The sequence below is a fragment of the Pan paniscus genome, chromosome 6 (assembly GCF_029289425.2).
Source record: "Pan paniscus chromosome 6, NHGRI_mPanPan1-v2.0_pri, whole genome shotgun sequence".
NCBI lineage: Eukaryota > Metazoa > Chordata > Mammalia > Primates > Hominidae > Pan > Pan paniscus.
The window spans coordinates 171,192,828-171,220,231 of NC_073255.2; the positions used below are offsets into that span (position 1 = coordinate 171,192,828).

Consider the following 27,404-nt stretch of genomic DNA (forward strand, 5'->3'; position numbering starts at 1 on the left):
ATGAGAGTGTGCCTGTTCAATGCATGGCTTTTTATTCATTTTGATATTTGAGCCAATGTATTGCCTACTCAATAATAATAGTAATAATAATAACAATAATAGAAAAAAACAAGAATAGTCCAGTTCCTGGGATTCTTTCACCAAATGAAAATGGGAAAACATAGCTGGGAGAGAGAAGCAGACTTGGTTTACCAGATGGCTGGTGGCAGAACTAAAATTCTAGTAACAAAGGGTTTGGGGAAATTCACAATTGCCGGCTGTCTATATGCTCTAATGACTCTAGTGCTCTGCTGTTATTACGAACTTTGAAACAAGGAATCAAAAAGTGCTGCAGTCAAGTTCACTAACTACGCAAAGAGGGTGGGGAGAGATATGAAGGTTTCTTAACATTATTACCATGATTATTTATCAGGAGCTTTTGCATGCTTTTCTCATTTGATATCCCCAACAACACTGTGGGATATTATTATTATCATCATTGCCTCTTTTTTATAGATGAGAAAACTAATCTCAGAGAGGTTAGAAAACTTGCCTAAGGCTACAAAGAAAGTTGGCAGTGCTTCCGGGATTCAAAAATCAGGCTTATTTTGATTATGAGAGAAAAACATAATCAGATATAAATCCAAATTATCCTACTCAGCTATTTGTTCAAAAACTGTTCAGTGAGCATCTAAGTGGCAGGCACTATATGATAACCTTGCTATGTGTCTAGCAGATTGACTTTCCTTAAATATAGAATTGATGCCTTTTGTAGTGTGTTTCTGGGGTTCTCTATCTGCTTCCTGTTCTGCAGAGGGTATGGCAATCCTAGCCACTTGCAGTGTGAGAGGTGATCAAGGTTGACCCCTTTTATCCCAGATTTTCACTCTATTGATGGTTGCTTAAGCCCTCCAAGAATGAGGAGAGACAGTAGAGTCCAGGTTACTGGCTCAGGTGCAGGTATCCTAAATTCTGCTACTTTGTGGCTTAATGAATGTCCTATAGTCTGATCAATCAATCCTTGGGGAGGAGGAGCTAGTAAAAGTAGCAAAAAGAGGGCAGAGGTAGAAATGTGGTGGTTGGGGGGTAGAGGTATCACCCTGTTATCCCCCCATCTTTCCCATTTACACACTCATATCTGAGCAATGTTTCCCTTGGGCTGTCAGAGAAGTATAAATAATGAAATTCCCCAAATCTCAGTGAGAGAATAGACATAATTTTATATTTGTGTTAACAACCTAAAAGAAAGATTTCCAGGGTAACTGAAAGCTTTTGGTAAAACGCGATGCTGATAAGTATTGAACCTAAATGATACTTTTCAGGGATCTTTCTCAGGCTGTGCCTGAAAAAAATGGTTATAGAAGCTCTTTCACTTGTGTGAAGCCCACAGGACCAGAGGGTGACTTTTCCTGATGGCCCTTCTGTTCCAAAAAGGAAAAAAATACTGAGAAATTTGGGAAATCCACCACATCATATGACATCCATTCACAAAACAACTTACAGCACTCCAGAGTTTGTCAGTAAGAGGACCCAGAGCAGTGCCTGCCTATCTAGGACTTGTCTGAGAAACTTCCCATATAGTGCAGCTTTTTCAAGTCTGAAACACCAGAGTTCCTTGGGTATGTTATTCCCAACATCCCTCTCACTCACGCTAGATCCAATTCCATCCGATCTGAACTGTTTCCTTAGTTTTATTTTCCTTGAAAGGTACTGAGCTCAGAGAATTAAGAGTCACAGGGAAGGCCGGGCCTGGTAGCTCACGCCTGTATTCCTAGCACTTTGGGAGGCTGAGGTGGGCGGATCACGAGGTCAGGAGTTTGAGACCAGCCTGATAACATGGTGAAAACCATGTCACTACTAAAAATACAAAAATTAGCCAGGCATGGTGGCGTGCACCTGTAATCCCAGCTACTCAGAAGGCTGAGCCAGGACAATCACTTGAATCCGGGAGGCAGATGTTGTAGTGAGCCGAGATCACGCCACTGCACTCCAGCCTGGGTGACAGAGCTAGACTCCGTCTCAAAAAAAAAAGAGTCACAGGGAAGACAATGGTCAAGATGGACATTTGTCCAAGCTGGGAGACTTAACAATAAGCGAAAGACAGCTCATTTCAAATCCACCAAGACAAGAGCCATAATTAAGTAATTCTAATTCCCAATTCCTATTCATGTTATGAAAGGCCTTATAGTTCTCTTCACCCTCTACCCAGCAGGGCAGGTAATGCCCTTCAAAACTTTGCCACTTAAGCACCCAGTCCTCCTCTCTGTTAGGACACATGGGTGATGATGTTACCGGTGGAGGGTGTCCAGGTTCTTGGCATGTTGAATAAAGAATTGGACAAAACACACCAACAAAGCAAGGAAAGAATTAAGCAACAAAAGCCGAGATTTATTGAAAATGAAAGTGCACTCCACAGTGTGGGAGCTAGCCGAGCATAGGGGCTCAATGGCCACCATACAGGATCTTCTCGGGTCAAATGCCCCCTAGAGGTTTCCCATTGGCCACCAGGTGTTCACCCCATGTAAATGAAGTGGTGGCCCGCAATCAGTCTGATTGGTTGCAGAACCAATCAGAGGCTGAAGTGAAGTTACAAAGGTCACACTCCTATGCAAACATCTGATTGGTTGTGGGAGGCAACCAATCAGAGGCTAAAGTGAAGTTTCAAAGTTGTCATTCTATGCAAACGAAGACTTGCCTCTCAATCAGTCTAATTGGTTGTGGGCAGCCACCATCAGAGGGTGAAGTGAAGTTACAAAGGTATGCTCCTATCCAAACGTCTGATTGGTTGCTTTTTGCAACCAATTAGAGGTACTTTCAATTTCCCATCTGCCATGCAGAAAAGGTGGGGGTTTGCAAAGGTTGTAGCCTCTGATCCTTTTGTTACTTAGACATGGAAAGTTAGGGTTTTCCTTTCAATTTAGTTCTATGAAGTTAGTGTGAGATGGCCTTAGGTTCCCTGCCTCCAGACCCTATTCTCCTGCCTCAATGACACATCCCTGCTCACTTTGCAGTTAGGCAGATCATGTGATTAGTGCTGGCCAGTGGAATATCAGGAATGACATAACAGGAATGACACTCCTGATATGTCACTGGGGTGAGAAGCTCTATCTCTTGTCATAGTGATCATGGAAGCCTGTGTTGAGAGAGCCACAGAGCAAAGTATCTGGGACCACTGAGTCACCATATGGAGGAGAGCTACCTGGAACATTCAGGGTGGACTTCGTATAAGTGAGAGGTAAATGTTTGCTGCTAAGCCCCTGAGTCACTCATGCTGTTACTGCAGCATCTTCTGGCTTATCCTAGCGGGTCCGGTGTGTGCTTTTAGTTTGCTATATCTACTGTCAATTCTAACAATGATCTAGAATCACACTAAATCACAGAAGTTAAAAGCTCAGCCATCGTCTCACAGCATTCTCAAGGAATAACCAAAGTATCTATTACCATCATTCATAACTATTCAGACAAGGCAGAGAGGAAGACATGAATTCCCATTTGAATTAGTGGCATCTCTGTTGATGGAAATAAAAGAAAATACTGATTTCAGCAAATCTGAGGAATAAACAACCTCATTTCATTGTGCCATAAATTAAACATTTTGTGGCCAGGCATGCAGTGGCTCACACCTGTAATCCCAACACTTTGGGAAGCCGAGGTGGGCAGATCACTTGAGGTCAGAAGTTCAAGACCAGCATGGCCAACATGGTGAAACCCCCTCTCTACTAAAATCACAAAAATTAGCCAGGTGTAGTGGTGCCCGCCTGTACTCGGGAGGCACCACTGCACTGCAGCCTGGGTGATAGAGCGAGATTCTATCTCAAAAAATAAAGAAAAGAACAAAACAAATGAAAAAAAACCGTTTTGTTTTGTTTAGCAATAGGCTAATGAAATAAGATTTTAAAAGACTATAAGTCTTAAGTGAAAGCATGCGGTAACTTTTGAATCATTCCTCCCCCTTCTGTTTCTTCCACCTTCTCAGTGTATAGTGTGTTACAAGGGTCTTCTATCCCCAACTCAAGAAGGTGGGACTGCGGATCAGTTGGGATGTATTGGCTGCAAGTAGCAAAACTCCACAACCCAAAGTAGTTTGAAAAATAAAATGGAATTATCTCACATTACTTAAAGTCTGGAGGGCCTGGGAGGCTCAAGGTCGGCTCATCTCGGATTATCTTCCAGGCTGATAGTGACATGGTGCAGCAGTTCCACATGTCACATCCAGATGGAATAAGGTCCAGAAGAAGAAGAGAGGCTGTCTCATCTTCGATTTCTCAAGGAAAGGAAGCCTTTCTCAGAAGCATTTGTCATGGCCAGAAAGGGTCACCTGCCCAATCCCAAAGTGATCTGTGATGAGAAAGATTAAATGGCTGTGATTGGTTCAGAACCATTAGTACAGGTGTAAGACGATGAGCATTTGGGTGGCATGGATGCTGTGGAGTCTATCCTGGACTTTATTCCTATTTCCATTGTCTGTAGTCAAGCTCCTCACACATTTATTCCTAGATTTTGTAAAAACTTCTCATCTGCCTGCTCTGGTTCTTGCTGTCTTTCTCCAGTCCGCTGTGTAAACCTTTCCAGACAAAGGTTCTTAAAACCCTCTTCTCAAGTTGTCACGTCCCTATCCAATTATCTTAAATATGTCTTTTTTTTTCTCTTTTTGAGATAGAGTCTCACTTCATCGCCCAGGCTGGAGTGCAGTGGCATTATCTCTGCTCACTACAACTTCTGCCTCCTGGGTTCAAGCGATTCTCATGCCAGCCTCCCAAGTAGCTGGGATTACAGGTGCCTGCCACCATGCCCAGCTAATTTTTGTATTTTTAGTAAAGACAGTGTTTTGCCATGTTGGCCAGTCTGGTCTCTAACTCTTGGCATTAAGTGATCCCCCAACCTTGGCCTCCCAAAGTGCTGGGATTATGGGCATGAGCCAACACAGCTGAAATTAAATATGTCCCTCTTAACTTTGACTTTAGGTTCTGCACATTTTTCTAGATGCAGTTTTTTCACATTGACCTGATCCTTCACCAATATGCAACCCACACTCTATAAATGGCTCGCCATACTGCCTCCCACACCCAACACATTAATTCCTGTTGTTTCTCTCATCTTGTGTCTCTTATTCCATCTTCTCTGCAGGCCAAACCCTTCCCTTTATTAGACATTCACCTCAAACGCACTTTCTTCTGCTGCTGCTGCTTTTTTTTTTTTTTTTTTGAAACAGGATCTCACTCTGTTGCCCAGACTGGAGTGCGTTGGCATGATCTCAGCTCACTGAAGCCTCAACCTCCCAGGCTCAAGCCATCCTCCTGCCTCAGCCTCCCAAGTAGCTGGGACTACAGGCACACACTACCACGCCCAGCTAACTTTCACTGTTTGTAGAGGTGGTGACTCACTATGGTGCCCAGGCTGGTCTCGAACTCCTGGATTCAAGTGATCATCCCGCCTCAGCTTCCCAAAGTACTGGGATTACAGGTGTGAACCACTGTGCATGGCCATAATTTCTTCATGAAGGCTTTCTGTCATCAGCCAACACTATCTCTCTCCTCATTGAATTCTTATTTCCTGTCTAGCCAATACCATCACTGTGAACCTTAGCAGTGTCAAGCTGCTCTCCCCAAATAAACCGGACATGTCTTGATAGTAGAGAGTATGAATTATGCTTCATTTCCATCCCATACCAGTCTTTTTCTCCATACCATTCTTACACAATATTTAGCACACGCTAATGATCGACTAGTCAATCAGCAAACAATGACTGAGTCCCATGCCTCCTGTTCTTACTGTGACTTCAGCACAGATGAAGTCAAACAGATGGAATCAAATGCTGACCCTATTGAAACTATTTTGTATTAGTTGTGCACATTTTGATACTCATAAGAAACAGAAAAGTCCCCTATGAGTAAGTTCAGCTCAGAAACGGGACTCAGAGTTGAATTTGGTATCTGAATGTTCCTATTCCACTTCTAATAACTCAAATCTGTACACTTGTTTAGAAGGCTATGCTTTGGGGATTGCACTCTAAAATAAATGCAGATGGTTGATAAGCATTTGGTTTAGCCTCTTAAACAACAGAGTTCCAGTCATGCATATGTTCTCATGAAGGTACCATCCTTTGTGTAGAAAAAAGACTTGACCCTCAATTATTTTTGTTTTTTAAATGGGCAAATGTTTGTGGAGACATTCATGTCCACATGTCTGTTTCCCTTTTGTTCAGTAATATGCATTTGCTGGCTAGCCAGGCTGAACTAGAAGCACCATTGCCCAGAGAGAAGGAAGGTAGCCCCTAGAGGAATCAGATTGCTATCCTGTGCTTTGTGCATGAACCCCTATAGGACCCTTGGATATTGGACTGCTTCTTTTGTGCGTGACCATGTGATGAGAATTAACACATAATTCTGTGTCCCAGCTTTATTGCTGAGGTCCATAATGAGCCAGTATAATTAAGCACCATTTGCCTGGTTAGTTAGTTCAGGTGTCTAAATCTGTCACAATAAAGTATGTGACGTTAAACATGTTTGGATTAGAACCTTCTGGAGCCAATGCCAATGCAGACAGCTATATTAATCACATGGGAGGTTATCTTGTTTGAGATTTTCTTTGCACCCCTGAATTACAGTGTTTCATCCATCAAGGGCTTGCTGAAGACATCTGTAAACTTTGATTTATTGCACTGTTTCTGGTACAGAATTAAATAGCATTATACTCAAATATATTGGCTTAATTGACAGGTAGAGATTTAATCCTGTTAATTATGTAGCCTGCTTGAAAGCTTCTATTAACCCCTTGCTGAATTGGCAGGATTCAGAAGAGGTATCTCAGCACCTATTTTGAGCTCAGGTAAAGCCATCATTGTCCTTCTTCAAAAAGTTTATTCTCACTAGCACCAAATCATGAGTGAACATGAATACCCATGAGACAAGTGTGTCATCTAGAACTGTCTCCTGTCTGACTCCATACAGCCTACCTCTTGGGTAAATGGTGTCAGAAGGTTTACAGTCAGCGTCTCTCCTGGTTTGGGGCTTTTTATATGAGTATTTAATGTGCTAACAGGTGTGAAAGTTGTTCATTTACTTATTCAACACACTTTTATTGAGCACTTACTATGTTCAGGAACTTTGCTGGGCTAGAAAAAACTAAAATATATGTACGGTTGAGACCCTCAAGGAACTTACACCATATAGGATACTCATTAATGACAATAATCTATGCCGTTATAGTAATGCATGTTAATAGGTTTCTCATACCAGAAAACACAGGTGAAGTTAAACTTTATCTTTCTAGAAAGAGTACAAGGGATGCTGATACAGCTTCTATGTTTGTCCCTCCAACCTACATGTTGGAATTTGATCCCCAGTGTTGGAAGTGGGACCTAATGGGAGGTATTTCGGTTGTGGGGGTGGATCCCTTGTAAATGGCTTAGCACTGTGCTGGTTCTAATTGGTGAGTTCTTGTTCTGTTAGTTCTCAGAAGATCTGCCTGCACCCCCTCCCCTCTCTCTTCGTTCCTTCCTTACCACGTGATGCCTGCTCCCCTTGTCCTCCCACCATGAATGGAAGCTTCCTGAAGCCGTTACTAGGAGCAGATGCTGGCACCTGCTTCTTGTACAACCTGCAGAATCAGGAGCCAAATAATCCTCTTTTCTTTATAAATCACTCAGGCCTTCCTTTATAACAACACAAACAGACTAAGATAGGTGCTAATGTAGAAATTGCAAACATGGTGGCAAAAAAGTGTGGGAAACATTTGAGGGAGGCAGATTCTCTTGGGGCTTTTCAACTCGCCCCTCACAAAGCAGTCATAGTCTCCGTGAACATGGCAGGACTCACCCCTGGCCCCCCTGCCACCCACCCCACTATGTGATAGTTTTCTCTATTCCTCAGGTCAACAGATGTCCTCTCTGTTCCTGGTCACCGTGCTAGGTGTGGAGGACACAGAGAGGGAGAAGACCTCTCTGACTTCTTGGAGCTCACAAGCCGGTAGAAGACTTCTAAGCAGGAAAGTAAAATGATCAGGGTTTTAAAACTCAATCCATCTAATGATCAATCTGGTGGCACAGTGAAGGATTTATTGGTGTGTGTCTCACTTGAATCACTTTTAAATAAATTTAAAAATCCACCTTTTCCACACTCTAAGAATACTTTGTGGGCTGATGTCCTGAAAGTCATGTCATTAAAAAATTTTTTTATTTTGTTGTGATTTCACATTTACAAAAAAAGTTACAAGATATACAAATAACATCTATGTAACCTTTTCTGAGATTTACCAATTGTTAACACAGTTGTTGGTATTTTGTCTCATTTGCTCATCTATCAATCTTCTATCTATGTACACACACACTTATTCACTGAACCGTCTGATAGTAGTTTGCAGACATCATGCCTTTATTCCTATTCACAAATATTCCAATGTCTATTTCCTAAAAACAAGAACTTTCTCTTCTATAACAACAATAAACATCAAAATCAGGAAATGTAATAATGTATCAAATACTATAATTTAACCCAATTTTGCTAATTATGCTAATAATTAATCATGATATTTTTAAAAACTAACCTAAAAATGATATCTGATTCTATGCACAAAACTTTCAACTATAAATCATCACTGCAGCAGAAATTAATCTTTACACAGGCTCACCTCATTTCATTGTGCCTTGTTTTATTGTGTTCCACAGATACTGCATTGTTTATAAATTGAAGGTTTGTGCCTATGCTATGTTAGGCAAGTCAGTCAGGGCCAGTTTTCCAGCAGCATGTGCTCACTTTGGGTCTCTATATAACATTTTAATAATTCTCAAAATATTTCAAACTTTTTCCATTATTATTAGATCTGTGGGGGTGATTTGTGATGAGTGATCTTTGGTGTCACTATGGTAATTGTTTTAGGTGCCATGGACTGTGCCCATGTAAGACAGCAAACTTAACTGATAAATGTGTGTGTTCTGACTGCTCCACTGACTGGCTGTTCCCTGACTCTTCTCTCTCTCTCCTCAGGCCTTCCTATTCCCTGAGACACAACAATATTCAAATGAGGCCATTTAATAACTCCACAATAGTTTCTAAGTGTTCAAGTGAAAGCAAGATCGCACATCTCTTACTTTAAGTCGAAAGTGAGGAATGATTAAGCTTAGTGAGAAAGGCATGTCAAAAGCCAAGATTGGCTAAAAGCTAGGCCTCTTGGCTGGGTGTAGTGGCTCACACCCGTAATCCCAGCAGTTTGGGAGGCCGAGGCGGGTGGATCACAAGGTCAAGAGATTGAGACCATCCTGGCCAACATGGTGAAACCCTGTCTGTACTAAAAATATAAAAATTAGCTGGGCGTGCTGGCACATGCCAGTAATCCCAGTTATTCGGGAGGCTGAGGTAGGAGAATCGCTTGAACCAGGGAGTCAAAGGTTGCAGTGAGCCAAGATCATGCCACTGCACTCCAGCCTGGGCGACAGAGTGAGACTCTGTCTCAAAAAAGAAAAAAAAAAAAAAGAGCTACGCCTCTTGTACCAAATAACTAGCCAAATTATGAATGCAAAGGAAAATTTTTGGAGGAATTTGTAAGTGCTACTCCAGTAAACACACAAATGGCAAGAAAGTGAAACAGCCTTATTGTTGAGATGGAGAAAGTTTGAGTGGTTTGCATAGACGATCAAACCAGCCACAACATTTCTTTAAGCCAAAACCGAATCCAGAGCAAGGCCCTAACTCTTTTCAATTCTATGATGGCTGATAGAGGTGAGGAAGCTGCAGAAGAAAATTTTCAAGATAGCAGAGGTTGGTTCATGAGGTTTGAGAAAAGAAGCCATCTCCATAACATAAAAGTGCAAGGTGAAATAGCAAGTGCTGACCTAGAAGCTACAGCAAGTGATCCAGGAGATCTAGCTAAGATCATTAATGGAGGTGACTACACTAAACAACAGAGTTTCAATGCAGGTGAAACAGCCTTCTATTGGAAGAAGATGTCATCTAGGACTTTCATGGCTAGAGACAAGGAGTCAATCCCTACCTTCAGACTTACAAAAAAATAGGCTGACTCTTTCATCGGGCACTAATTCAGGTGCTGACTTTAGTTGAAGTTGAAGCCAGTGCTCACTGACCATTCTGAAAATCCTAAGACCCTTAAGAATTATGCTAAATCTACTCTGCCTGTGCTCTATAAGTGAAGCAGCAAGGTCTGGATGACATCATGTATGTTTATAGCATGGTTTACTGAATATTTTAAGCCCACTGTTGAGACCTACTGCTCAGGAAAAAAGAAAAGATTCTTTTCAATATTACTGCTCATTGACAATGCAGCTAGTCACCCGAGAGCTCTGATAAAAATGCAGAAAGGGATTAATGTTGTTTTCATGCCCGCTAACACAACAGGCATTCTGCAGCCCATGGATTGAGAAGTCATTTTGACTTTCAAATTTTATTCTTTAAGAAACACATTTCATAAGGCTGTAGTTGGCATAGATAGTACTTCTTTAATGGATCCGGGCAAAGTAAATTAAAAACCTTCTGGAAAGGATTCACCATTCTAGCTACCATTAAGAGCACTTGTAATTCACAGGAGGAGGTCAAAAAGGTCAACATTAACAAGAATTTGCAAGAATTTGATTCCAACTTCGAGAGATTCAAGACTTCAATGAAGGAAGTCACTGCAGATGTAATGGAAATAGCAAATGAACTAGAATTAGAAGTGGAGCCTAAAAAAGTGGTTGAAATGCTGCAATCTCATAATAAAATTTGAATGGATGAAGAGTTGCTTTTTATGAATGAGCAATGAAAGCAATTTCTTGAGATGGAATCTACTCCTGGTGAAGTATTAGGTTGGTCCAAAAGTAATTGTGGTTTTTTGCCATTACTTTTATGGCAAAAACCGCAATTACTTTTGGACCAACCTAATGGAAACATTGTGAGCACTGTTGAAATGACCACGAAGGATTTAGAATATTCATAAACTTATTTGATCAAACAATGGCAGGGTTTGAGAAGACTGATTTCAATTCTGAAAGAAGTTCTACGATTGGTAAAATGTTGTCAAACCGCACAACATGCTAGAGAGCCATCTTTCATGACAGAAAGAGCAAATCAATGCAGCAAACTTCATCATTGGCTTATTTTAAGAAATTGCCACAAACATCCTGATTTACAGCAACCACCACCCTTTTCAGTCAGCAGCCATCGACATCTAGGTAAGACCTTCCAGAGCAAAAAGATTATGACTCACAGAAGGCTCAGATGATTCTTGACATTTTTTAGCAATAAAGTATTTTAATTAACGTATGTACAGTTTTTAGATACAATGTTATTATGCACTTAACGGACTACAGTATAGTGCAAACATAACATTTATATGCATGCACAGGGAAGCCAAACAATTTGTGTGACTTGTTTTATTGTGATATTTGCTTTCTTATCGTAGTCTGGAACGGAACCTACAAAATCTCCAAGGTATGCCTGTAGCAATAAATTTTTTTAGATTTTCCATAAAAATAAAAGAATAGAATTTAAAAATTCTTGTAGAACTCATGGACTTCTGAATTCACATTTGAGACAAATTGTTGGAAACCAAGGTCGAGACAGGAGGAGCTATGTTCATCATGCATGTGTGGATTGTCTTTTACTGTTCACATTAGTCAGAGAATCAGAAAGTCAAGCAGTGGTGAAATCAAATCTCCCATCTCTGTTCAGCAACATTAAATACAAAATTCCTGAAAAAACTAGGAATTAGGGTAGGAGTTATGCACATTAACTCACAAGCACAACACAGAGCTGAAAAGGGAATCTGACCAGCACCCAATTGGTTAAAAGCCTAAGGCCAAGGATACTCTCATGCCCTGTCTTTCAGCAGGCACAAATAATAAACAGAAAGAAAGAGAGAGAACAGGGGGAGTAAGAGGGACATAATGTCCATGGCTTGGTGGGAGAGCAGCTTTCTGAAATCAGAGGAAAATTTTGGAGGGTGATTTGACATTGTTGGTAGAATGAAAGAAGACAAGGCCTCTACCACGAAACAGGGTAAAATAATGAGAGAGGAAACTGAGATGTAAAGGCAACAGATGAGATGAGAGTGGAGATAGTGGAAATAAGAAGGGCTTGCATGGAAACTAAAAGGCAAAGAGATTTTCTAAAGACTGTGGTGGAAGGATCTCTTAAGCCCAGAAAGTTGAGGCTGCAGTGAGCCATGATCACACAATTGCATTCCAGCTTGGCTGACAGAGTGAGATGCTGTCTTAAAAAAAAAAAAATTACTTTGGAGGCAGTAAAGGATAACGAAGCTGTGAAAAATAGGCTCAATGATGTGACACATCTCTACTCAATATGAAAGGCTTATTCATTTCAGACACAATCCAGAGAAACTGATAGAAACACAATCATTGAGACTCTCAGTCCGTGATGAAGTTGGCAACAGAAATAAGGGCAAATAGAATGTTACTGAATAGATCTACTTCGAAGTTGATCACTGTAAACAGAGTTCTGAGCAAGCATCTACGGAGCATCACCAAAGCTGATCATAAATACTGGCCCAATGATAACCTCCATACATTCAAATGAGAGGAAATTATTCTGAGAACTGAAAAAAAAATGCAGAAGTTTAAAGGCACATCTGTTTACCAACTGAAACTTAGTTTCTTAATCTGTAAAAGGTGAATATTTACTCATAGCTGCTGTCTATGGGGGCTGTCAGAAGTAAATGAGCATTTACGGAGCTTATCATAGTGGTTGGCACATAGTAAGCAGTCAATACATTTTAGCTACTAGTATTATTATTGTCAGTATTATTTTTTGGTCACGTTCTCTATCCTTCAAATAATAAAAGTTCAAAAATAATAAAACTCTCTCAAATAATAAAAATTCCAATTGATTAAGGTAAAATTCAGGCTGGGCACAGTGGCTCATGCCTGTAATCCCAGCACTTTGGGAGGCTGAGGCAGGTGGATCACTTAAGGTCAGGAGTTCAAGACCATCCTGGCCAATATGACAAAACCCAGTCTTTACTAAAAATACAAAAATTAGCCGGGCATGGTGGTGGGTACCTGTAGTCTCAGCTACTCGAGAGGCTGAGGCACAAGAATCACTTGAATCTGGGATGTGGAGGTTGCAGTGAGCCGACATTGTGCCACTGCACTCCAGCCTGGGCGACAGAGTGAGAGACTCTGTCTCAAAAAAGAAAGAAAGAAAGAAAGAAAGAAAATAAAATAAATTTATGAAAGTTCTCAGACTACCATTAAATCAAACAGAATATCACAACTATAATTACAAAACAAGGAGAAAGTAAAACAAATCACTACATATGAAGTCTAATGGAAGGCAGCCAAAGTTCTGCTAATAGGCAAACTCACAGACTTCAACAGCTTTCTTATTTTGGAAGAGGAAAATAGTAAGAATAAAACAAATCTTAAAAAGAAAAAAATGGAAGAAACAAAATAGCAGGAGTAAAAGCAGAAATCACTTAAAATTAAAGCCAGCAGAAAAATAGCATAATTTGGGAGGTAAAACAGCAAAATACACTCAGTACTTATAAATTTAAGTTTTAAAAATGTGGAGGCCTAGGCTGTGTATAACAAAACTGAATGCTGTAAAAATGCCAGTTCTTCTCAACTTAGTTTATTCATTTTTCAAAATGCAATCAATATTCTGATGAGACTGGGTTTTTTTTTTTTTTTGGAACCTGGCAATATAATTATAAGGTTTTTCTGGAGAATAGGTGAGAATAGCTAAGAACATGTTGAAAACATTCTCATCATATTAAATTCATCTAAATAGTCTAGATTCAGAAGAAAATTTATTTTGAGAGCAAACTGACATAAAAATAAAAAGAACCTTAGTCGACCTGATACCTATTGAAATACTAATTGCCATCAATCTGGAATTCACACCTGCCCCTCCCCAGCTCTAAACCTTTTTGCCTCTTTGGTGCACAGACCTTTAAATCAAATAATAGAAGTACAGGTTGAGAATAAATTCCTTTTGTGGCCTCCAATACGAGCCCAGAAAACCAACGAAAATAAAAATTTATTTGAATATTATGCAAGTATTAATAACGTGTGTATTTATTGAGTTTTGATATTTATTTCAAAAATATCTCTTTTAATCATTAAAGTAACTTGGCATGCATTAACCATTACAAATCCTTTTTATTATTTCAATCCATAGGTTTCTCTCATTCTCAGTTTTGGAAGTTTGGGAAGGTCATGTTCAAATTTTAACTTTGTTGGTCAAGGACAAACACTGCTACCATTTGCAAACAACTTTATAAAGTAACTGCTAGAATGATTCTAAGTATGGGTTTGTGCTATGCTTTAGGTCTAAAAACAAATCTAGTTCCTCTGAATTCTGAAGAAAAGAATGGGAGTTTTGATGATGGGGAGATTGTTGACTGGGGCTGATTAGGCCTAGGACACCCGAGACTAGCAGGGTAAAGATGGAACAGAGTGCATAACGGCTGTCCCTCCACCAAAACAAATTATTATGTAGAAGGATAGGCAGTCTAGCATTCTAAGAAGAGTAGTACAGGAATCAAATATTGGTGTCAGTACTGATTCCAAATACTCAGTCCCATAGCCAGGTCTTGGATGAAGAGAATGAGCTGACTTCTCAAGCTGACTCTTCAACAAGATCATGAATTAAGTCTCACCCCCCACCACTTACCAGCAGGATAATGCTAGGCAAGTTTCTTACACACTCTGTTTCCCAATTTTCTCATCTCAATATTAGAGGTTACAAAGACCTAAACAAATGGTGGCCAGTATTATTTGGTACAAAGAGAGTGTGGTCACTATAAATCCAAGGTTTTCATCACAGGGTAGTAGAAAATGAAATAGGAAGTGGGTAATTGTGTAGGTAAAAAGGAATACTAACAATTGAAGTATTTGGGTAGTGATGTTTTTACCATGTGTGAGAAAAAGAGAAATAATATAAGAATAAAACGATTTAAAATTACAGGATGCACAGTGATTAGGCTGTTCTCTCATGCTATAAAGAAATACCTGAGACTGGGTAATTTATATTCTCCCATTGCTATAAAGAAATACCTGAGACTGGGTAATTTATAAAGAAAAGAGGTTTAACTGGCTCACAGTTCTGCAGGTTATACAGGGAGCATGATGCTGGCATCTGCTCAGCTTCTGGGGGACTCCTCAGGAAGCTTACAATCATAGCAGAAGGTGAAAGGGGAGCGGCATGTCACGTGGTGCAAGCGGGAGCAAGGTGGGGAGGAAGTGCCACAGTTTGAAACAACCAAATCTCGTGAGAAGTCCTCACTATCACGAGAAGAACACCAAGGGGAATGGTGCTAAACCATTCATGAGAAATCAACCCCCATGATCCAATCACCTCCCACAGGCCCCACCTCCAACATTGGGAGTTACAATTCAACATGAGATTGGGTGGGGACCACAGATCCAAACTATATCACATAGCTTGAGGGAAAACTACAGATACTGGTGCTGGTTTAAAGTACTGAGGAACCCACAGAAGAGAAAATCCACAGAAGTTTGGTGTGGAGAAGAGAAGGCAGGTGGAGTGGATGGTCCAGAGAAAGGCATTCCGCTTTGGGAGAAAGAAAAGATGCTGAGGTCAAAACACGCAGCCTTTGAGAAGCTGATGAGAAACTCATTTCTGTGTGCTAGGGAGGAAGCAGCAGTTATGGGGCTGAGGAGGCAGAGGGCGTGAGGTCAGAGGACCTTCTGCATCTGGCTGCCTCTGGCTGGAGGTAATGCTTACACAACCCAGAGTCCTGGGAGAGAAAAAACAACCTAGAGTCCCATCATAGACAAAAGGGTCTCTATGGAAGCTGCTGGTCCCCATGAACTCAAGCATAAGAGTTATCACCATTAACACAAACTTCCCTTTTCCCTTTATGCTTATTCCCATGCAGATCACTAGATAAAACAAATTAGTATTGACATCAAGTAAAGCTTTCAAGAGCACTGAACTCTCAACTCTCTTTCAGTATACCTCTCAACTCCCCCAATTTGTGGCTCATCTATTTACAACTTAAGGAGATTGGAAGGATATTGATGACAATACAATGAGTGCAGAGTAGATGGGAGAATGGGCTCTAGCTCACACATCCTTAAAATGATTAAACTATGTAGTAAGCTAAAAAGCCACTGGCTTGCTCTGAGATTTATAGGAACAGGCCTTTTAACTTTACAAGATTGGATTCTAGCATGAGTTATCCAAAGGCACTGAGATCTTAGCTTATGTGTATTCACTGAGTTGCCTGGGAGGCCCAGAATATCTGGGAAAGGCCTGGGGGTTAAAGAAGTTGTTATGGAAAGGTGAGAGTATCTTTACCAGAGATGGAGCAGTCTCTGCCCTTTCTTGGATCAGCAAAACACACCTGTGTAACATTGTCCCCATATCTGTGTCCCCCAGAAAGGACATGGAAAGGAAGACAGGAGAGCACTAGAGAAGAGAAGTGAGGGCCAGGTTAGCCAAGCTGTCTTTCCTGCACACTTTGAGGTTATTATTAAATAATCTTGAGCAAGACAAGCCACACTGCCATGTGCTATGGAAGACAAACTGACAGAGCATCTTTCATTGTACGGAAAGATTTTCCATACAATGAAAATTTCTTTCCCAGTTGGCATAGAAATCTGATGCAGAGCTCCCTGTTAGGTCACCCAGCTATCATCTGCTCAGAATGTAGGGTAGTTAATCTTTTTCATACTCAAATTCCTTTCAGAGCATTCAAGGTGCCCCAGAGGTGAGGGTGTCTCACATGAATTCTATGCATTAGTTCTCTTGGCTATGCAGTGGCATCTGTGGTCTTCCTTTTCCTGTTCATTGGCTGATGCCAGATTGAGCCAACTCCAAAAGCATCATCTAGGCATGGACCCTTCACCTAGGTCACCAGCTGATGTCTGATTTGAAGGCCTAGATGTCTGAGCCAGGAGTCATTATGTGCACTTCTGAAGCCTCTGGCACTATCACCCACCATTGCAAAGCTGCTGGGACCAATGTATGGGTGCCCGTGTTCTCAGAGCCCTGCAGAGATAGCAATGAAAAAGCTCTCTGAGATTTGACTTGCTCTTTTATTGCAGAACTCAGCCACAAGCACCTGGGGTCTGGACCAGGAGATGGTCTTTGTGACAGATGCCTTATTCTCAGCTGCAATTTCCAGGCACAATGAGATGAAAAAAAAATTGCTATCCCCTTAGTAGCTGTATAAAACTTTATCTTAGGAAGAGACTTGCCTTTTGGAGGAAAATGCCTTGATAAGCTCACTTGTGTAGTCAATTCCTTTGAAGCATGGCTGTTCTCTGGTGCCAAGGTTTCTAAGACATAGTCAAAACTATTCTATATAAGAAGAAAAGAGAACGAACTTTATTTATTTGTGTTTTTATTTTATCTTGGGGAAGGAAAAGGGACAGTAAAAGGGAAGAATAAGCTAACAAGGTAGTGGGAGCTCATGTGTTGCCCAATGTGATTCATCTTCACTAATATCATTAAAAACTATTCTTGGTTTGGTTTGATCTCTTATGGAAAACAATAAGTGGGTTTGAATTTGTGTAGAAGCTGACTATGGGGAAAACAGAGGCCACAGACATAGAAAAAGAAGAGGAGACAGAGACCCTAATTGCCATCAGTACATTGGGACTAAGTCTCTTGTCTTTGAATCAGACCTGTGCAGCCTACTGGGTCCTCACTTATGCAAACTGATGCCAAGGGGATGTGCCCCATCAGGACCCAGGATGAGCTCAGACAAGTCTGCAGCCCATGGTGGATGCTGCTTAGGAAACACAGAATTGTTCAGAAATTCCTAGGAATGGAAGCAAAACTAACCCCAACCACCATTTCCTCTGACATTTGAAATATCATTCCCTTCCTCTTTAAAGAGGGGCCTCTCCAGGATTGGAAGAACCTCGGCATGTGGCCAGCTGCCAGTAACCAAATCTGTGTAGTTTCCAGTGGGAACTCCACTTCTGTCCCAGTGTTCTCTTCCATTTCATTCCATTCTGTGCCATTCCATGCCACTCCCTTCCCTGCCACTGCATTCTATCACATTCCACACCACTGCAACTCATTCCACATGCGATCACTGTGCACCTACTCCGTCCCTAAAATACTTCGCCTGGCCCTGAACATGCAGAGATCAACAACACACAGTTAATGGCAAAGGAATGTTAATTTCTCTGGGCCGCTGGTAGGCTGAGTTCCAAGGGAACTGTAAATTAAAACAACAGTGAGATATCACCACACACCTATTAGAAAGGGTAAAATCCAGAACATTGACACCACCAAATGCTGGCAAATATATGAGGCAATAGGAACTCTCATGCACTGCTGGTGGGAATGCAAAATGGTACAGCCACTTTGGAAGGCAGTTTGACAGTTTCTTACAAAACTGTCCATATTCTTACCATGTAATCTACCAAATATGCTCCTTGGTATTTAACTAAAAGAGTTTAAAACTCATGTCTACACACAAACTTATAAATGAATGTTTATAACTACCAAAAATTAGAAGAAACCACGGTATCCTTCAATAAATGAATGGATAAAGAAACTGTGGTGCATCTATACAATGGAATATTATTTAGCAATGAAAGAATTGAGCTATGAAGCCACAAAAAGACACGGAGGTAACTTAAATGCCTACTGCTAAATGAAAAATGCCAATTTGAAAAGGCTACATGTATGATTCCAACTATGTGACACTCTGGAAAAGGCAAAACTATAGCATTAATAAAAAGGTCAGTGGTTGCAAAGGATTGAGGAGGAGGAAGGAAGGACAGAAGGGCAGAGAGCCCAAGGATTATTAGGGCAGTGAATAATATTGTAATGGCAGATACATGACATTATGCATTTGTCAAAACCCATAGAACTATACAACACAATGAGTGAACTGGAATGTAAACTATGATTTTAGTTAATAATAACATATCAGGCTGGGTGTGGTGGCTCACACCTGTAATCCCAGCACTTTGGGAGGCCGAGGTGGGTGGATCACCTGAGGTCAGGAGTTCGAGACCAGACTGACCAATATAGTGAAACCCCATCTCTACTAAAAATACAAAAATTAGCTGGGCATGGTGGCGGGCACCTGTAATCCCAGCTACTTGGGAGGCTGAGGCAGGAGAATTGCTTGAACCAAGGAGGCGGAGGTTGCAGTGAGCCGACATCATGCTTCTGCACTCCAGCCTGGGTAACAGAGCCAGACTCAGTCTAAAAAAAATAAAAATGTATCAAATATTGGTTCATCAATTCTAACAATGTACCACATAAATGCAAGATGTTAATAATAGGGAAACTGTACATGTGTTGGACAACGGGCTATATGGGAACTCTGTACTTTCTGCCAACTTTTCTGTAAAGCTAAAGTTGTTCTAAAAAATAAAGTCTATTGCCTTAAAAAATGTGTATTATGTCAGGTAGTAATGTGTGCTATGAAGAAAAATAAAGCAGTATAACACTATGGAAAGTAATGGTGTGGTGTGTGTGTGTGTGGGCATGCACGTGCATGAACTATTTTACTCTTTAGGAGATTAGGGAGCTCTTACTGATGAGTTGATATTTGAGAAGAGTTTTAAAAGAAGTGACAGAGCAAGTCCCATGAACATGTGGTGACAAAAACTCCCAGGCCAAGAAAAGGAAGTGCAAGGGCCCTGTGGTTGGTATGTGTTTAAAGAGACAGTGAGGGGTGGGGGAGCGGGAGGGTAAGTCATGGAACACCTTGTAGGTCACCGGGAAGACTTGAAATTTTACCCCGAGTGAGATAGGGAGCCCCTGGGAGATCACAGGAGAGGAGTTACACCATCTGATTTATTGTTTAAAAGATTCATCTCACCATTGTGAGAAGAATAGGCTGCAGTGGGATTAAGAGTGGAACTAGGAGACCTGATCCAAGTCCTCTGGACTTGGTGGGGAAAACCTTCACAGCCGAGCCCAGAATCAAGATCATGTCTCATTTAACATTCTCAACTCTTTAAAAGAAGAGATTGGCTCCCCATGCAGCTGGGGGAACTGAAACTCTAGGGAGCACACTGCACTTGTGAGAGGTGCTGGGAGTCAGGGAGTATTTCAGTGAAGCCACTTTGACTACTTCTTCGTTTCCAGGCAAGGGTTTCCCACTTGCCCAGTCTTGTGACTTCTATAGTCACAATCGGCACATAACTATGAGTTTCCAAAGACAATGTCAAATCTGTGCCCTTGTCGTGATTGAGGTTGATAACGTTGTGTTGTTGTGTTATTGAAGACCTACTTCAGAATTTTTCATTCAGGAGCTCCTGGGGATGGAAGCAAAACTGACCTCAACTCCTGCTTCCTCTGACCTGTGCAATATCATTCCTTCCCTCTTTAAAGAGGGGCCTCTCCAGGATTGGAAGAACCTCAGCACGCAGCCAGCTGCCAGTAACCGAATCTGTGTAGTTTCCAGCGGGAACTCCACTTCCGTCCCAGTGTTCTCTTCCATTCCATTCCATTCTGTGCCATCCCATGCCACTCCCTTCCTTGCCACTCCATGCTATTAGAATTGGAGACAGAGACCCCAATTACTTTTAATCCTCAGAATTATCCCATTCTTAGGCCCTATTGTTGTCCCTACTTGACAAATGAGGAGCTACAGACCCAGCAAGGTTACATAATGTCTCAGGGTCACCGGGTAATGAAGGTGTCCAGGGCTGCTTGCCCCTGAAGCCTAGGCTCTTCCCGAGGCGTGCTGAAGACAGACTAGCAAGAGAGACCTGAATCTTCCCATGGACCCCCTCACCACAGAGCCATGCTGCTCAATTGCAGAGAGAAAATGTGGGAGGCAAAGAGGTCAATGGCAAACGTCTTTATTTCCTTTGGCCTTGTGATACCCTCTCTCTAAGTAGGTTTGAAGGGAATGGTGGGGTAAGTGAAGAGAGGAGGATGATTAGCCGGGAGGGTTTAGGGAGCCAGACTGTGAGAGGTGCCCAGGAGAGGAGAACTTCTTTTTTTTGTTTTGTTTTGTTTTGAGATGGAGTTTCATTCTTGTTGCCCAGGCTGGAGTGCAATGGCACGATCTTGACTCACTGCAACCTGTGCCTCTTGGGTTCAAGTGATTCTCCGGCCTCAGCCTCCCGAGTGGCTGAAACTACAGGCGTGTGCCACTACGCCCAGCGAATTTTTTTGTATTTTTAGTAGAGACGGGGTTTCACCATTTTGGCCAGGATGGTCTTGAACTCCTGACCTTAAGTGATCCACCTGCCTCAGCCTCCCAAAATGCTGGGATTACAGGCATGAGCCACTGAGCCCAGCCAAGGTGAACTTCTTTATTTTTCACCTATTCTTTCTAAGTGGTTCCCAAGTGGGGGTGCTCATGGCTAATGAGGAAAAAGAGAAGTTACGTTTCTCTTAAAAGCTTTGGGGATGGAGTGGACCTTTCTTTTAGGTGGGAGGTGAAGCCAGGGAAGGAGTGAAGCCAGGTGGGTATTAGACCAGGTAGAAGTCAGTCCAGGTGGAGGTCAGTCCAAGTGGAGGTCAGTCCAGGTGGAGGCCAGGCCTGTTGGAGGTGTCAGGCGTGGTGTGGGGCTTCAGAACTCATCGTGGGAGGAGGTCAGGCTGGCCTGGATGCTCAGGTCCCTGCTGTGGTCCCCAGCAGTTGCGGTCCCTAGCAGTCCTCGTCCCCAGCGACTCTCAGCCTTGTCCCAGGCTGCTTCTCACCATGACTGAGTAGAAAATCCTTTGGTCACATAAGGTGAATGGATTTACTCAGGGAGGGGCCCCTATTTTAAGGTGCCATGGCCTCAGGGAGATGGGGGAAGATGTCAAAGGGGCTCCAGCTGGCTGATGACTCGGGCTGGTAGTATTCATGTCCACAGACCAGATCATTAACCAGCTGAGTTATAAACTCCAAAAGCAGCAATAGGTTGACTCCAAACTGCATGCCCGTGGCAGGGAGAGGGTGGCCAGCTGGGAGATGGTGTTTACTCTCTTGCTGTCCCCAAATCCTGAAGGTCATTTTAATTAACTTTCAAACAGCTTTTGTACTTTTTGGTCTTTGAGTTTGTACTTATGGCTACACACGCCCACCCACACATAATCCCATTTTAATGAAATCAGGGGAACATCAAAATCACTATACTGTATCACTGTCTCGTTAAAATGAACATATCTCGCCATAGCAGAGTAGAAGGGCTGCTTTGTGGCTTATTAGTATTTTTAATTATTTAAAGCAAACTTTCCACACACTGTTGTGTTAGTAAATCAAGGTCAAGTTTTTTTTTTTTAATTTTAACTTTTTATAAACAAGAAGGGATTTTTTTTGCAGCTTCCAAAGTAAGCTGCCGAAGAAGGAAAGGCTGGGACTAGCTTTGAATATGATATCAGATTCCTGGTAAAATTGGATGTGTTTTTCAAAACACACTGCTAGTATCTGGAGTGGAGTTATACATATTTATGGGAGCAAGTGTTGGTGGGAACCACCGTGGGGAAGTAGTGGGGAAAATGAAAGGATATCCAATTAGCTCTAGGTGGAAATTAACTGTGTAGTGCTGCAGAAAGGGCCATAACTGTGAATCACTACATTTAAAATAAAAGTGATCATAGCAACCTAAATAACCAAAGTATTTTTCCATGTGTATGTGAGGGCATACGGGCAGGGGAGGCGCGATCTGGGAACTGAAGACTGGGTCTGAGCTGGCTTCCAAGGCGGTGGGCTGGCCAGTCCCCAGAAACAACAAGGCTCTGTGGACTGGGAAGGGCTGCTGGGGGTTGGCACAGAAAGAAGGAAATGAGTGATGCTATGGGCAAGGGGAAGGGGTCCCCCCACCCCCCAGCCACCAAGACGGTTATAAACTCAGGGTCATGGTCAAGGGCAAACTTGAGGGCTCTGAGTGAGTTCAGCACCCAGCTGGGGATGCCTTGGAAGGGGAGGTGGAGGGCTTTGGGGAGGCATTAGCTGTTTCCCAGAGAGCTGGAGAACTGGGAACATGACAGTTTGGGGACTCAGGAAAACTGATACTGATGAGCACCTAAAGTATTCCAAATGGAATTCTTAGTGACTCTGTTTCATCCACCTAGTAGGGATTCTCTGTTAAATTGTTTTATCTAGCATCTGTATCACTTGGGGTCCCAATAGGAAACAGATGGCACTCTCGAGCTGGGTAATTGAGAAGAGTTCAATAAAGAGACTATTTGCAAAGGTGTAGGTACTGTGTAATGTAAGGAAAACACAAGGGATGTGCAGAGGGCTGGCAAATAACATAGGGAGAGCATCATGACCCCATCACCTGGAGGGGAGGGGAGGAAGCAGTTCGAGACCTGGGGAGTGAGAGGACCACCTTGGTAGACAGGCCGAGAAGCCTGAGCCAACCTACCAGGAAAAAGCCATGGGAAGAAATACTCCAACCTCTCTCTCCCTCCACCTTCCAATCACCTGCTGACTCCTGCTGACCTATCTCAACCTGAAGCCAAACAATAGTGGGGGCTAGTAAGTCCAAAATCTGTAGGGCAAATGGCAGGTATGAAAGATGCAGGGAAGAGTAGATGTTGCAGCCTTGAGTCCTCAGGCTGGAAACCCAGGCAGAATTTCTATGTTACAGCCTGGAGGCAGAATTCTTTCTTCTTTGGGAAATCTGTATTCGTTCTGAAGACCTTCAACTGATTGGATGAAGCCCACTTATATTATGGAGGGCAATCTGCTTTACTTAAACTAATTGTAAATATTAATATAATCTAGAAAATAACTTTACAGGAACATCTAGACTGGTCTTTGACCAAACAAGTGGTCACCATAGTCTAGCCAAGCTGGCACATAAAATGAACCATGATAGTCCTTGTGGTGGGGCAAAATAGAAGCAGGGTTGTGCTGAGGTTCAATGAGGACCTTAAAGTTTAAACGTCACTCTCACTCATGTTGACTTATCTAATCCTCAAAACCATATGGTGAAACAAGTATTACCATTCATAATTTATAGATGTTGCAACTGAGGCTCAGAGAAATACTTGCTTAAGGACAGAAAGCTGGAAAATTGTAGAGGCAAGACTCAAATTCAAGTCTTCTGATGTCAAGCCTAGATAGTGGGTAATACAATATTTTTAAGTCCTATTAGGAAATCATGTGGGATCAGGAGGTTACTTAAAAATAACAATGGGGCTGGGCACGGTGGCTCATGCCTGTAATCCGAGCACTTTGGGAGGCCAAGGTGGGAGGATCACTTGAGGTCAGGAGTTTGAGACCAGCCTGGCCAATGTGGTGAAACCCCCATCTCTACTAAAAATACAAAAATTAGCTCAGCATGGTGGTGCGTGCCTGTAATCCCAGCTACTTGGGAGGCTGAAGCATAAGAATCACTTGAACCTGAGAGGCAGAGGTTGCAGTGAGCTGAGACTGTGCCACCGCACTCTGGCCTCGGTGACAGAGTGAGACTCTGTCTCAAAGAAGCCAAAACAAAACAACAACAACAAAAAAACAAAGACAAAATGGAGGAGTAAGCATGTGGATGAAAATGATTTGCCATGTGTTAATAATTGTTGGAGGTTCATTATATTTTCTCTACACTCTGGAATGTGATAATTTCCATAATAAAATATTAAGTATAGTGTCATGGCTCTGTGAGCAGTTTGCTATTTTGTCAAGTTGAGCTCTTCACTTGAGCCCTATCGTTTGTAGCCATGTGAAACCAAGGCCTTTGAATCTCAGTTGGCTTTTCCCTATTTGCTTTTGAAGGGTAGTCTTTGCTGAGGGGTAGGGAAGGTTATGGCGGGCATTTTGCTGTTGGGTTACACTGAGCACCTTCTGATGACACCAACCCTGTAACTGTGCGAGCTGACATGCAGGTCTTGTCATGATGTGCTGGTTACAAGCACACTCTGCAGCTAGGCTGCCTGTATTTGACTCTTGCCTTGGCCACTTACAGCTATATGGCCTCATCAAGCCACACCTCAGCTTTGCCATCTGGAAATAGGACAATGATAGTGCCTACTCCTAGGTTTTTTATGAGGACAGGATGACTAGTGTCTGGGATATAGAAGGTACTATGTGAGTGTACATTAAATGAAGCCCATGAAACTCTTATTACAAAAAAGAGAAATCAACTTTTGGCTGTATGTGAGTTTTTGAAGTCCTTTTGTCTTCCAATGCCCAAAAGAGAAAGCAATAGATAAATCATTCATTCATTAATTCATTCAATAATTCATACCTATTTCACACTTTGTATGATGATAATCATAAAAATTAGATTCTTTGACAGCAAGGAATGCAGCATAGTTGGGAGAGCCAGACCACTAATTAGATTAATAATGTTTACTAAGACATAGAACTTTAGAGAATTGTACGAAAGTTATTAATTATCTCCACAAAATATTCAGATATGTAAATTATTGGGTATAAGTCAACCCTAGATATCAAGTAAGAACTTTTAAAATGAATAATGCTAAGTAGTCTGATAAATACTATAATAGAGATATGCACCCTGCTTCTCTCTCCAGTCCAATTTCTCAACATTGCCTTCTCCCACTCTCCAGTTCTGCCATGTTCATCTCCTTTCAGTTCCTGATACAATGGTTTCCATAGTTTGATTGCACACCTCAATGAGAAAACAGCTGCAAATAAACAAGCTGAAAACGTGTAGGCTCCCATGTATGTATGCTAACATACAAACTCCAAGGTGTATATATTTACTTAAAAGCTGTCTGCCAGGTGCAGTTGCTCACGCCTGTAATCCCAACACTTTGGGAAGCCCAGGCAGGAGGACTGCTTGACCCCAGGAGTTCAAGACCAGCCCTGGCAACATGGTGAGACCCAGTTTCTAAAAAAATATTGTTTAAAATTAGTCAGGTGTAGCGGCATGCACCTGTAAGTCCCAGTTACTCAGGAGGATGGCTTGAGTAAGATGGAGGATGGATGACTTGAGGATGGCTTGAGCCTGGGAGGTTGAGGCTACAGTGAGCTATGATGGTGCCACCAGACTCCAGCCTGGGTGACAAAGCGAGACCCTATCTCAAAATAAATACATAAATAATAAAAAAGCTGTCTACATGTATTATCACCATTAACTAACATATTCAGATGAGGAAAGCTATGGTTAAGACAAGGTTCAACATTAACAACAGAGGATACAAAGCCATACTTCAAACGAATTGGTGATACTTTTGCATTCTTTTGGCAAACTTCTTGTCAGTTCTGATTAAATCATTTTTAATCTCATCATGGGCTGACAAAGAGCTTGTCTAAGGCAGGAGCAGTGTGAGTTCAGAAAAAAATGTGTGTTCACTTATACTTCCATTAGTAGCATTACCACCAATCTGTGAATTCTTTGCAGGAGACTCTTTAAGCTGTGTGGCATTTAGTGAGGGCTGGTTCAGAGTAGGTAATATCACCCGTGAGTTCAGGTGACAGACACACCCTGGCTGCACACTGGGGCATGGCCACTTTTCTTTCAGGAGACATCACGTACCTTGCATGGCACATGGCTCTGGGACACCTGCACTAAGGAAGCCTCTGGTTTTAGCCTGTTTCTTATATAGTAGCAGAGCTTACTTGCTTTCGTATTCAGTTAAGCTGAACATTTAGCATAAACGTATCATTTTTTTCTTCCTGCTTCCTAATGGACCATCTTGTATACCCACTGGGAAACGTGTCCTATTTTTGAGACCTCTGCTTGAAAACTCTGGGCCTTCTAGCTCCAGAGTCTTCCCAACACTGTACCTGCTGCCTGGAACACTTTTGCTCCCCACTTTTGTTTCAGGGTCCCTGATTTACCACTTCCTCTGGGCAGCTCTGTCTAACCCCCCTAGACCAGGTTGGGGACTTGCTGCTCTTCACTTCTCTACTACTGTTTCATATAGAAAATACCTGTGGAGTTTCTATTACGCCAGCCCTATCCAGATGAGCCAAACTGGACATGGCCAATCTAGAGGAGTTAGAAGTCATTAACCAAATAATGATACAAATAAATATAAAATTATAGCTGTGTTAAATGCTTTGATGGAGAAGTACAAATTGTGACAAAAGTATAAAGGAGGGGGATTTGATCTAGCCTGGGGAACTAACTGAGTCTAAATGTGAAGGAGTACCAGGAAAAAGAGAGAAAGAGTTTCAGAAGGAAGGATGCAGCAGATGCAAAGGCCCTGTGGCGGAAGGGGGCATTTATTTTAACAAGTAGGATTTCACTACAGGATGAAGCTGGAAGAAGGGAGAGAAAGAAGGTGTGGAAGGCAATAGGAGTGATAACAACAGCTATCCAGATGCCAGGGTGTGGCTAGGTGTGGTGGCTCATGCATGTAATTTCAGTACTTGGGGAGGCAGAGGCAGGAAGACCACTTGAGCTCAGGAGTTAGAGACCAGCCTGGGCAACAGAGTGAGACCTCATCTCTACTAAAATAAATAAAAAATAAAATTAGCTGGGCATGGTGGTGTGCACCTGTAGTTCCAGCTACTGGGGGGTGGGGGGGGTAGGGAGGTTAAGGTGAGAGGGTCACTTGAGCCCAGAGGCTGAGGCTGCAGTGAGCCATGATTGCACCACTGCCCTCCAGCCTGGG

General features: G+C 42.1%; 1 long non-coding RNA gene across 1 annotated transcript in view; it reads right to left on the reverse strand.

Annotated features, from left to right (window-relative positions):
* Nucleotides 1-1,979: 1,979 nt before the first annotated feature.
* LOC117981120 (uncharacterized) overlaps nucleotides 1,980-27,404 on the reverse strand; it is a 55,385-nt gene continuing 29,960 nt past the window's right edge. The window contains exon 3 of the long non-coding RNA XR_008955755.1: nucleotides 1,980-4,317. This is a non-coding gene — a long non-coding RNA (uncharacterized LOC117981120). The remainder of the gene's footprint in view (nucleotides 4,318-27,404) is intronic.